Source organism: Carcharodon carcharias, chromosome 28, assembly GCF_017639515.1.
Source record: "Carcharodon carcharias isolate sCarCar2 chromosome 28, sCarCar2.pri, whole genome shotgun sequence".
NCBI classification, from domain to species: Eukaryota; Metazoa; Chordata; class Chondrichthyes; order Lamniformes; family Lamnidae; genus Carcharodon; species Carcharodon carcharias.
The window spans coordinates 19,475,541-19,488,605 of NC_054494.1; the positions used below are offsets into that span (position 1 = coordinate 19,475,541).

A 13,065-nucleotide genomic window follows, 5' to 3' on the forward strand; every position below is an offset into this window, starting at 1 on the left:
AACCTCCTCTGCACTCTCTCCAGAGCTATGACATCCTTCCTGTATTGTGGTGACCAGAACTGCACACAATACTCCATTTGTGGCCTCACCAGTGTTTTATACAATTCCAACATTATATCCTTACTTTTATATCTTATACCTCTGCCAATGAAGGAGAACGTTCCATATGCCTTCTTTACAACCTTGTCTACTTGAACTGCTGCCTTCAGGGACCTGTATACTTGTATGCCAAGATCTCTCACTTCATCTATCCCTCTTGGTATATTCCCATTTATTGTGTAATCCCTGTAACTGTTTGACCTCCCTAAATGTATGACCTCACACTTCTCTATGCTAAAATCCATCTGCCACTTTACTGCCCACTCCACCAACCCATCTATATTGTTTTGGAGATTATGGCTATGCTCTACACTATCCACTACTTGGTCAATCTTTGTGTCATCTGCAAATTTCCCAATTGTTCCCCCCATGTTCACGTCCAAATCGTTAATATATAACACAAACAGCAAGGGTCCCAACACCGCGCCCTGTGAAACACCACTTGAGACAACTTTCCATTTGCAAGGGCATCCATCGACCCTTTGTTTCCTGTTACAAAGCCAACCTTTTATCCAGTTTGCCACATTACCCTGAATCCCATGGGCTTTTACTTTCCTCACCAATCTGCCGTGTGGGACCTTGTCAAGTGCCTTGCTAAAATCCATGTACACAACATCCACTGCACTACCTTCATCAACCCATCTTGTCACTTCTTCAGATGAAACAACAGATGAAGATTATGCGGGACACCCTCTGTGGAGAGTCCATGGTGTGTTAGATCTTCCCGTAGATATGATTCCCCACATTTCTTGACATGCGCAGCATTGTCTTTCGCTCACCTTTAGATAGGAAAGTCTTCTTTGGTAGACCCTTGGTCGCACAAGTCACTTCTGTGAGATGGATCTAACTTCCTCATCCTCTGGGTCTTGCTGGACCATTGACCTCAGGCCGGGTCTCCTTTTGAAGCTGCGCTAGGCAGTGCATGGCCCTTCTCAATCAAATCTCTGCTGTCAAGAAGGCAGCATTGAATGCAGGCTCAATTATTCAATCACCCTTCTCCCTGTGGACTGATAGATGCAACAGATTCATGAATACTAGCAAATATAATAGACCTCCCACTCACAAACAGCCACTGTCATACCCTAGAGCTGTGTCTGCGCTATTAGCTTTTTGCTGATGCAGCCTTGTAGCTGAGGTGCAAACTCACAGATCTAGGTGACCAAGATGCCAGCCCTGATTCTTGACATCCCAATCCCACAGAGTTGAAAGTGTGCCACCTCACGGAGGGCACTCCTGCAATCTGTTACCTGGTATACTGGTTAAGCTCAACTTGCACTTCAGCAGTTGCTGGATGCCCTTAGGCCTGTTATCCATGCCAATTGGAGAAAGCACATTTGAGGCTTTCATTGATGATGTGGGAGATATGCAGCAGCTGTGTTTCCTTAAGAGTTGTGTAATAAGCTTAGAGTACCAGACAGGTTTCTTGTTAGAAACAGTAAACTTATTTAGAGCACCTGATGAAGCTACATGCTTGTACCAAGACCAAGGATAGAAAGCTCCACCCCTAAGATTACCCACACTTAGATTTGCCAATACAGTCACATGATCCCCATAATAGTATAAAAGAGTTTACTTACAATTACTACCTTCCTCCTCCTCTAATTTTGTTTTACCTCTCTTAGTTATGAAACCATCTTAACCCATAACGTATACAAATATATACAATTCATGCAATTATAGATTTAGTCTTTGAGGTGGTTTTCTGATTCGGGTAGAGCGATGCAACTTTACGACTTAAGATTCTTCCATTGGATCAACTTGATCAGGAGCTGCATTGTCAGGGACATCCTTAGACAACAATGGCAGTTCAAAATTATTTACTTCAACAGAGACATCAGGTATGTCTATTTTTTTGCCGATCTGGCACCTCAGGGATCAAAGGTTCAACTTCAATTTCAGGTGGAGTAACTTCATGCGAGCATCTTCATTTTCAAGATAACTGGATGTGCACTATGAAGCTCTGCTAATAGTGGTTCTCTTCCTTGTGAAGGGACAATGACTCTTGATCCCCACAGCAAGATATCACCTTGACAACTTAATTCAGATTTACGGACATAGAATGTTTTTAATTCTTTGGGGACTTGGGCATTTGACCATCTCTGAATTCTAGCAGAGGCTATAGGTGGGATTGTTTTATCTTAACTAAACAAACCCAATAGTGGCTTGTGATCTGACACTATGGTGAAGCGTTGGCCATGAAAATATTGATGGAACTTCTTTACTCCAAATATGATGGATAAGCCTTTTTCGGTTTGTGAGTAACCCTTCTTGGCTGCAGAGGAGGTTCTGGGGACATATCCTATTGATCTTTCAGATCCATCCTCCATCTTGTGTGACAACACTCCTCCCACTCTGTAGGGAGATGCATCACAAGTGAGTATTAATTCCTTTGTCGGGTCATATTGTACTAGCAGACAGACGCGTATGAAAGCTTCTTGACTTTATGAAGGCTTCGCCTTGCTGTGCATCCCAGGAACATCTGCGGTTCTTTTTCAATAAAGGAGTTAATACTGTAGATAAATTAGGCAAGAAACAACCGTAATAATTTACCATGCCCAAACAAAGCTTTGAGCTCGGTGACACTGGTAGGAGATGGTGCTTCCTTGATTGCCATGATTTTCTCCTCTACTTGATGCAACCCTTGGGCACCCACTCGATGATCCAAATACGTGACTACAGTCACTTGGAAAGTGCACTTCCCTTTTTTTTCAAACGTACGCTAGCCTCAAACTCTTTTCAGAACCTCTTCCAGGTTGGTCAAATGTTCTGCTTCCGCTGATCCTGTGATCAGGATGTTATCCAGGTACCCTAACTCGGAAGTCCTAGTGGTAAGCTTTCCATGGTTCTTTGGAAAAATCATAGAGGCAGATGATACTCTGAAGGGTAGGTATCTCTATTGTACAGGCCCTTGTGCATTTTTATGGTGACATACACTCCAGATGTGTTGTCCAGCTCTTGCTGCTGATAGGCATGGCTCATGTCCAGTTTAGTGTAGGACCTTCTCCTGCAAGGATCTACAATCCTTGGGATTGGATATTTGTCTAATTTTGCAATGCTGTTCACAGTTAATTTGTAATTTCTGCAAATGCGAACGGTTTGATCTGGTTTCATCACAGGGACTATGGACGCTTCCAATTCTGAAAAACTGAACTGGTTGAATTATTCCTAACTTCTCCAAACGGCACAATTCTGCATCCACCTTCTCCTTTAGGGCATAAGGCACAGCTCTGGCCTTAAAAGAATTGGGATGTTGCTTCAGAATCTACAAATATTTCAACTTGTAGGCCCGTTATTTTTCCCAACTCTCCTCAGAATACTCTGTCATACTTTTTTAACAACTCAGGAATTCCCCTGTTCTGACTTGAAAAATTTCTGACCAGTTGAATTTAACTCCTTTCAACCAATCCTGGCCCAGAAGGATTGTTACAACAATTACTGGCCATTGGGCTGTCTGCTGCCTGTAGGATACAGGTACAGAGGCGATGCCTTACACCTGTATTGCCTCTCCAGTACTTTTTAGCTGAGCTGTGGTTTGCTTCAAATTCAATGGCTGGGTATCTTTGCTGGGGTATGTAAAGATGTGTTCTCATGCCACTGTGGTCGATGGTCCTGTGTCAACCTCTATGACTAGAGGCTTCCCATTTCCTTGAAGGCTAACGGTGATTGGTTCAGCTTTCCTGGCCTTAAGATTGTATAAGGAATAGATATCAGTACCAGTAACTTACGGTTCATTCATATTGTGCACTTCCTTTAACTTGGCCTGTTTTCTGAATGGCTGTCTTGATCCTGCCCTGCATTGTTTTATAACATGCCCTTTTTTTTGTGACAGCTGGCATTTTGCCTCTTTAAAGCTGCAGCTTTCTGATGCATGATTCCCCCACATCGGTAACACTTTAATTTCTGAATTACTAGTGAGCTGCTTCCAGTATTTCTTTTTGTTTTTTGAACAGTAGGGACTGTGCCCGTTTCTCGGTAGCCTCCCTGGTTTTCGCACCACGCTTGGCGACAGCTTCCTGCCCTAACTGAGGAATGGCACCATGTTGCACACTCGCAAAGCCTGCAAGTCCTTCTCAGCACTCCCCATTTCTAGCCCTATCTCCATGGCGCGCTTCAGGTCTATATTAACTTCTGCAAGTAAATGATGCTGAATGGCGTCATTGTGTACACTGCATACCAAACTATCTCGCAACATGTTGTTTAGAGTATCTCCAGAGTCATTGTGCTCTGTTAACCGTTTTGACGGTGCGATGTACGTTGCAATCCACTCACCAGGAGCCCTTACTCTAGAGTTAGACCTGAATCTTTGCCTGATCACTGATGGTTTAGGCTGATCACTGATGGTTTTAGGGCTTGGCTAGGTCTGTTAGCTTGTTGAAGGGTCTGGAATTTGGCGCGTTCAGGCTGTCGGGCTACAGATTCGGTTATACAGCTTATTCCCACAGACATTTAGGAGAATTGCCTACTGTTTCTCCTCTACCGTTATTTCGTTCGCCACAGAGTAGAAACCTAGGCAGTATATGTACTGACTTTGATGGATGAGTTATACGGGTCAATTCTGCCAAAGACTGGTATGACTGGTGACTATCCTTTCCTTTCTTCCTTTTAAAAATCGAACAACTCACACTTGTGAGGTGAGATACAGCGTCAGAGCTATTTATCCTCATCGCCAATTGTAGTACGCTTGGAATACTGAACAGGTTTCTTGTTAGAAACAGTAAACTTTATTTACAGAGCTCCTGATGAAGCTACATGCTTGAACCAAGACCAAGGCTAGAGAGCTCCGCCCCTAAGATTACCTTCGCTTAGGGCTGATTTGTCTCTACAGTCTCAAGATCCCCATAACAGTATGAAAGGTGTTACTTACAATTACTTACAGGTTGCCTGCGTTTTCCATTCTCACATACGTCTCTATTAATGGAGCAACTGCATTGTGAAGCCAGTGATTCCTGCAGCCTCTCGTTAAAGTGCCACAAAAGGCAGTGGCTGCAGAAGGTGCTTCTCAAGTAACCATTCTCTTTTCTCTCAGTTCTGATTCCATTTCAATGTTGTGACTCTAAGCAAGGCCCCTCAGTCCAGGCATGGCCTCCTCCCACACTGTCTCAGAGACCCCTCATGCAGATTCCTTTCCAGTTTCGATTTTGAACTGCGCAATAACTTTGGGGTCTCAAGATGGTGGTGCTGAATTTCTGCTTAGAGATCAACTTTGACCCTTCCTCTGTCAGTGTTTGGGTCCCTTCAATCTTCCTGGAACCTCTCAACGTGTAGGTCGACACCCCTCCGGTTATCCTCCAGCCTCCCCCAGTAATCCTGGATCCTGTTGTCATTGTGGTGGACATTCCAGCCCTTCACCCCTAAGCCCATCACTGATGTCCCCATGCCCCATGTGGACCTCACCCCCCCCCCCCCCCCCCCCCCCCCGAGGCTGTGTGCACAGTGACATAGACAAGAGCTCCCCCCTCCTCCAAGGAGAGCTTCTAGTAACCACACCCCACCACCCCCCCCCCCCTCCCTTATTGCCTTTTCCCCAGTTACAGGCTGCAGATGCTTCCCCTAACCATCCCATCTGCAGCACAGTACCAAGCCCATTGCCACCAACTGGAAGACAATGAACACAGTCTGCACATCAAGCTGTGCATTATTCTAACTGAACACACAGGCCTTGCCCCTCCCTGGCACGGGACTATTCCATGTGTGCCATACATAGCTCTCTAGCATGGCCTGCAAACCCCCAAGACCCTTTAATCTCTCACCCTGATTATTGGTGCGTAAAGTTCCAGGACTGCCTTTAATCTGTCACTCCGACCTTCTGGCCTCAGACCAGGGGCTATGACTGTCTTTCAGTGAGTTCCCCCATTCCTTCATCACTGATCACAACACAATCTCCTTCCTTTTCCTTTCCCTCCACCCCAGCCCCCATCTTCCAACTTGTCCCTTGTATGCAAGCCTTTCCCCTTCCCCACCTGCATGAATCTCTGTGCAACCCACCCCTCTTGTGTCACACTAGCACAAACCCCCCCCACTCTCCACAACCTCTATTTCTGGAGTATGTGTGCATCCTTTCCCATTCATGCAGTTCCATTCCCATCCATATCCATCCCCTTCTGTGTCTGCGTTCTAGTCTTCCCAAGCCGGGCTCCAACTTCCCCACCCTCTGTCTGCCAAGATTTTGCCCGTCCCCCACCATACGCCATTGTCCCTCGTGTCTGTCATTGTTTCCCCCCACCACCCCACCTCCCCAGTCGCATTGCTGGTCTCTGTTTGAGTGCTTGACACCTGGAGCAGCTTTGTTGTGGCTAGACTTTGAATGTTGCACTCACCTCGAAATCATGAGCGAAGTGCAGGCGGACAGCCACACGCCACTTATATTCGGTTGTGATTTAGACTAGTCTAATTTCCTGCTGGCGTGGCACTTAAGCGGGAGCAGTACGTGATTCTGAGAGTAGTGTTTTTAATGAGTATTCATGATATGGTAATACATGCAAATGATGTTCCCGAAATGGATCAGCGGGGAACCCGACCAGCCATCAGCCCGGCACGAAAGTGGTGAGGAGAAAATTCTGGATTGATTTCCTGGTGGTGGGATTCCGACAATTGGCCTCTCTCCAAATTTTCCACTGCTGGCAGGACCAGAAAATTCCGCCCAACGTTTCGGATGTACGATGGCCCTTCAGTTAGCACACTGACAGGTCCTGGCAGAACCCATCAGCGTGAGTTCCCTGGAGCCCATTTGGGTGAACTGCAGCTCCTGGATTCGAGCACAAGTGGGCTTCCAGAAGTTGGGGTTCTCTAATGGCACTCGATAGCGGCGTACATCTCTGCATTCACCACAATTAGGACCTGAAAATTTGGGCCCATGGTAAAGCAAGAAAGAGCAGAAGTGAATTTCTGCCAATTAGAATCTGGCTGGACAACCCCAAACACTGTTTTTTGTTAATGACTCTGAGGTGAAGGTCCAATGTGGATAGCTTGTATGAATGTCATTTTTGGCTTTAATGTGTGGGTGGGCGACTCTAATAGAGAAATGATCTGGCAGCTGGATGAGCTTCCTTTTCAGTGTACAGTGTAAATGACTCGAAATGAGCTAACAGCGGCTCACTTTGACATGATTGGCCATTGCTCCTCATGCAAATAGATAATGGAGCCAGCAATCCATTTGTTCCTTTAACTTTTTTCATTGAAACAGTAGATACCATACTGATGGAACACAGGCTATATCTTCTCTTCAGAGAATTGGTGCGGCTTTCCAATAAAAACAAAGTCCAACTTTTCACTGCGGTCTAATCAATTCCTGAAAAAACACATCATCAAGGAAATATTTATTGAATCAAGACATCAACAGGTGCTGCATACCTACACCTTCACACACTTGGCAATCTCACTGGTCCCATACCCAGGAGAGTTGGGGGGGGGGGGGTTGGGATGGCAAGGCAGGGCGGCGTGGCACTTCAAAGACGCCCTTTCTCAGGGAGGTAGCATTCCCTCTCCCACCATTGCTCTTGCTGTTGCCTGTCAGTCGGTCAGCCAGCCAGACTGCTGCCACCCATGTTGAGAAGGAACAGTCCACGGCCAGGCATTCTAAACCCAGAACTGCCCGAAGTTGTCCTCCAAGGCAATCTGCAATCTCCTCCACTGAATGTCAGCAGGCTTCTGCCAACCATGTTGCTGCCACTGAGGCAACACTGCCTAGGAGCATTAGGGCACGCAAAGGCATAATTTTGGTTCGTTGACTTTGTATGCAGTATAACATAACTACATTTGGTTTGCAAATTTTATTTTGTGGTGGCTTTTGTTTTTACATTGTGGCCAAGTCAATGCTGTGATTGATGGTCACTGCCTGAGGAAAGGTAAGGTGTGGTGTTGGTGATTAGGGATTTAGGGTTGTGGTTACTGGTATTACGTTTAGATGAGTTATTTATGGATAACACTGGCAAAAAAGAGCTATCTAGGTTGCCTTCTCCCTTCCCCTTCCCTTTTCCCCCTCTTTCTTCTCACCTTGTTGCTCCTTAGTTTCTAACTGTTATCGTTGATAGCAAGAGCTGTACCCTCATGATGGTGAGGCTGTGCAGCATTCAGGAGACCACGAGTCTTGGCACTCAGTCTGCTGAATACTGCAGGGCACCTCTAGAGTGGTACAAGTATGCCAGTATCAGCACACTGATGGTTTACTCTTATCGCATTTCATGTAGCACTGTGGCTTTCATTGTATTTATGCTTTGCAAGTGTGCCTGAGTTGTGCATTGGGGTCATCAGCGAATAATGCTTTTGACCCAGTCGTCAGCTTTTCATTTAGTGTGGTGGCTGAAGGCATTGTTACTCCTACCAGGATACCGGACACAGCTGCATGATTCTCTGCTGATGGTCATGCACCAGATGGATGTTGAGGGAGTCAAAGCTTTTTCAGTTCCAGTACTTAGTAGAGTTGACATGTGGCGGCAGCAAAGCAGTCTACATGCATTCAATGACACCCTGTATCACAGGGAAGCCTACAAACCTAGTGAAGTCGCGTGCTCACTCTACCTGCTTCTCTGTGGCAAGAGAGGTTGAAATGCAAATCACTCTCATTGAATAGAGAGCCTCCGTGACTTCCCTTAAGCTCTAGTGGATGGCAAACTGTGAGATGTTGCAAATATCTTCAGCTCCAGCCTAGAAAGAACGAAACGTATTAAAATTTATTGCCGTGGTCACCTTCACAGCCAGGGGTGATGGGTTGTTTGCTGTGCCCTGTGATTGCAGTTGTGGCTGTGGCAGGTGACAGACTTCAGTGAGGACAACCTTACTGACATGCCAATATCTCTCTCACCCTTCTTTGCTGATGTTCAGGTAGGAGAATTACCACCTGAACACCCAGAGCAAGTATTCTCCTCCTCCTCCTCCTCCACCTCTTCCCAAGTCACCCACTATTACGTGTGTACCGTGAATGCTAGTTTTCGGCTCTTAAGGTCATTCAGTGCCCAAGAGAAACAGGTGCTAATGGGCCCATTTTCTTGTATCTAATAAGCATCACAGAACCAAGGCAGATGGAATTAAGATATAGATCAGCCATGATCTAATTGAATGGCAGGTGGAACAGACTTGAGGTATTAAATGGCCTATACTTGTTCCTATCGAGTTGATCTAATCTTGAGTTTCATTGTTTGATATACTGCATCCTAAAGTTGCTTGAACAGGTGTTGAGGTACAAAGTGCTGGGCTGCACTTCAACAGATCATTTTCCCCATGTCACAAAGGCTATAGTTTGTGTATTAATCATTACACTGGGAGGTATCCTTCCTTATTGTTCAATAATATAGGAATAATAACTGAATAACTTAATTGCTTCATGAAAGGTGTCAAAATACATTAAGGTGAAGTTGAAAGTGATCTAAGTGTGTTAGTGTATTCAGTGCACAATATTCTTGAACACTGCAGAACAAGAAGCAAATAGATCGCTGAACCGTGTGACCAAAATCGAAGGTTATAAGTCTGCAGAGCTACTGCTTAAACTCAGCAGTGCATTAGTCAGACCTCACCTTGCTGCTGTACCCAATTCTGATCAGAGAAAAAGGAAGACACTTGAGCTGACAAGGCAATGTAGATGAAACTATCCCTGACATTAGAGGAAAGACTAATAATTAGCTTTACAACATGCAACTGAGAAGTTATCTCGTACAGGTATATAAAATAAAAGGAAGATAAACTTGCATTTATATAGTGCCTTTCATGACTTCAGGATCTCCTGTGGCTCTGTGGAGCCAAATAAGTATTCTTGAGGTATTAGCCACTGCTGTGCAGGGAATGTGACAGTCAAGTTGAACATAGCAACCTCCCACAATCAACAATATGATAATGATCAGGAATTTTTTTCAGGGTGGTTAAGGGATAAATATTGGCCAGGGCACTGGAGAGATGTTCCCTGTTCTTCTTTGAAATAGTGTCATGGGATCGTTTATGTTCACCTGAGGACAGATGGGGCCTTGGTCACCCAGTTCCTGTGGATTCACATACCAGCAAGGTATCTGCACATTCAGAAAGAGGAGGTGGGGGAAAAATCACTAAGAAGGGTACTGTTGGAAACCAAAGTAGAGTATATGGCACGCACTAGATATTGCTTTGCAGTTATCTTGGGGCAACTTGTTTAGTGAATAAGCTGAGTGTGGTGTGGTCTACTACAACAAATCTACTGTCTGTGTGTGGTAATTTTTCACACTAGTATAATAAGGTTAGCAATTTTGAGATTGCAACATACTTGAGAAACCATTCAACAGGCAGTCCTGACTTATCAGAATGTATATCACCTTTAATCTTGTACACGATAACCCCTCAGTTCCATTTTGTAAGGCCCAATTATTAGCCTTTCCACTAATGACAGGGATGGTCTCGCAGTTCTTCTCTGCATTGCCTTCTTAGCTCAAGTGTCTTCCTTTTACTCTGTGATCAAAATTAGGTACAGCACCAAGGTGTGGTTTGACTAATGGACTGCGGAGTTTAAGTTTGAATCTTGTTAAAACTCCTGCCGCAGATCCTCCTGATGGCTCAATGGGTAAATTCCTGGTATGAAGGATGCAGATAAGCCATGCCTTGATTTTTATCTCTGATCTGTGTCAAGCTGCTTAATTTCACTCTGAATGTGAGAGCTATGGAAAATGCTGCTGGGCTAGGAAGGCGAATACTTATCTAGGGATTATTCTCATGCTTGCTATTCTGTGACTTGAGCAACATCCCCAAAGCCATGCTCCCTGGTCATTCGTTCATTTATTTGTTCTTTATGGTTCTTTGCTGTGTGCAAAATGGCTGATCATTGATTCAGTGCTTCCAACCCAAGACTGCAGCCCCGATAGGCAAGAAGACTCCAGCCCTCGAGCGCCTTTTGGATGCCGTGGAGGCCGTTCTGTGGTGTAACAATCTTGACTACACATCAAAAGTAATTGGTTACAAAGTGCTTTGGGACATCCTGAGGGAACATGATCCTTATGAACAATGGTGATGGACAGGTCTGGTCCACCCAACTTGTCCCAAGTGGTTGTAACACTTGGAGTGTAACACTCCACCCCACCTGAAATATGGAAGCAAATTCATGTTTTCTTGCTAGCTCAGAATTTTGGATGATGAGAGCAAATATTAACACGTCTAACTGAGGAGGAAAATAGGGTATAGGGTGGGGTGTGTCGTGGTCACGAAAGGCAATGTGTAAGGGACAAGAGTCTGGGGGAGAGGAGTGGAAGATGCATCATTTCATGAGAAGTTCTAATCTTATCTGATTTAAAGGCTTAGTGCAAACCTGAGGCGATTCTGCTCTAAGTGCGGTAACCACCCGCCGGCCGCGTAGGCGGGTTTTCATGCTGTATCGTCCCAAACCCGCCACTTATGCATTCCCGGGAAACACAGCATTTCCATGGCGGGCGGACTCTCATTCGCCTGCCACGCCGTCACCTCGCCGCTTCATCACGCCAGGCACCACATTTAAAGTACAGCTGAGTTCAGTGCTTCCAACCCAAGACTGCAGCCCCGATAGGCAAGAAGACTCCAGCCCTCGAGCGCCTTTTGGATGCCGTGGAGGCCGTTCTGTGGTGTCCTCTAGCCCCACTCTGGCTGTAGGAGGGGTCGCTACATTACCACTCCGGCTTGGTAGGCAATGGCAGTGGTGATCAGTGCCAATGCCGCACAGAAGAGGTTGGCCATCCAATGCAGATAGAGGATGAATGATCTCATCCGTGCAGCCAGGGTATGGCAGCCATCTCATCACTCTAAACTCACACACTAAAGCCCATCGCACAGTCACTGGCCTCTCACTCACTGCCAGCTCAAGGGACATCACCACCCATTCTCACACATCCCCACCTGGTTTCATCTCCTCTGGAGACTGCCTCCTCAGCCCTCACCATCTTCCTTACACAGATCAACATGTGCCCCCACACGCACACCCTGTGATACCCTCCTTTCCCAGTACAGCTCTCATCCTGCAGCCTCTTCTCTTGCCTGAGGCCACTTCTCTCCCTTCCTCAAGCAAGCCCTAGCCCTGCAGCTGTTGAAAAGCCACCCACATATGAATGACCTGGTAGGTAGAGACCCGCCTGTGAACCCTCTAAAAGTGATGTGGTGTTGTCTGTGAAGCAAGGTAGGTAAACAAACCTTGAAGTCTCGAAGTGCAGCTTGCCAAGTGCACACCTTTTATATGCTGTTGTGAAACATGTTGGCGTGTTTTCCTGCTGATGGGGGATGGGCCCTGTGGGCTGGCCTTATGATATGCTGATGTATTACTGTGAGGTTCCCAATGTCCGGTGGTGGGGAACAGTACCCGCCGTTGACGGGCTGAGCGGACGGTCGCAAACTGGTTTCACGATGTCACGAAACCGACTTTTGGCCTTATCTTCATGATGTCCGCTTACGGCACCGAACACACCCGACCTCAGCATGGAAAATCTTGGCCTTAGCTTAGTTATCCCCTGGACTAATCTCTATTTAATTGTTTTTTCCCTCTTTTAAAACTCTTGCTTTAATATTATTTTTGATCGGTTCTTACAAACTTTTTTTCCATCCCAAAACAGAGAAATTCAACGTCTCATCACAATCTAATGTTTTGGGAGTCTCGTGAGATTTGGCTCCGAATGATTTAATTGCAAGTGAAAATTGTGTCCAGTGAGGTCATTTCATCTCCAGAATAGCATCAAAAGGTATGTCAAGTAAGTGATAATTCTAATCATACTTTATTGGGATTTCTAGGATGTTGACCAGCTGCTCCCTTGCCTTGCGAGGTGCCCTGTTCAATTATTACCTTGTCTCTGTTTTCTCTGATTTCCTTTTTGTCTCTCCCTCCCTCGCCTTTGTCCCACTTTTGTATTTCAGCTGCATCCTCTGTTGCGCAAGACAAGTTTTCAGCATGACTCTTAAGTAATTCTAAAATAATCCTTTAAGATTATCTCGGTTTGCTTCACTGGCTCGGATTTGCTGACTGTTACTTGGAGTAGCTGGCACTCACTGGCTTTGATT

At 45.6% G+C, this 13,065-nt stretch overlaps 1 protein-coding gene across 4 annotated transcripts in view; it reads left to right on the forward strand.

Moving 5' to 3' along the window:
- Positions 1-13,065, forward strand: part of rassf4a (Ras association domain family member 4a) — a 244,154-nt gene that overhangs the window by 13,103 nt on the left and 217,986 nt on the right. For 3 of the 4 annotated variants that reach the window (XM_041176241.1, XM_041176244.1, XM_041176243.1), the window contains exon 2: positions 12,624-12,749. The gene's annotated coding sequence lies outside the window, so the exon portion shown is untranslated. Of the gene's footprint in view, positions 1-12,623; positions 12,759-13,065 lie in introns of all 4 variants that reach the window. The other variant, XM_041176242.1, reaches the window with a different exon arrangement.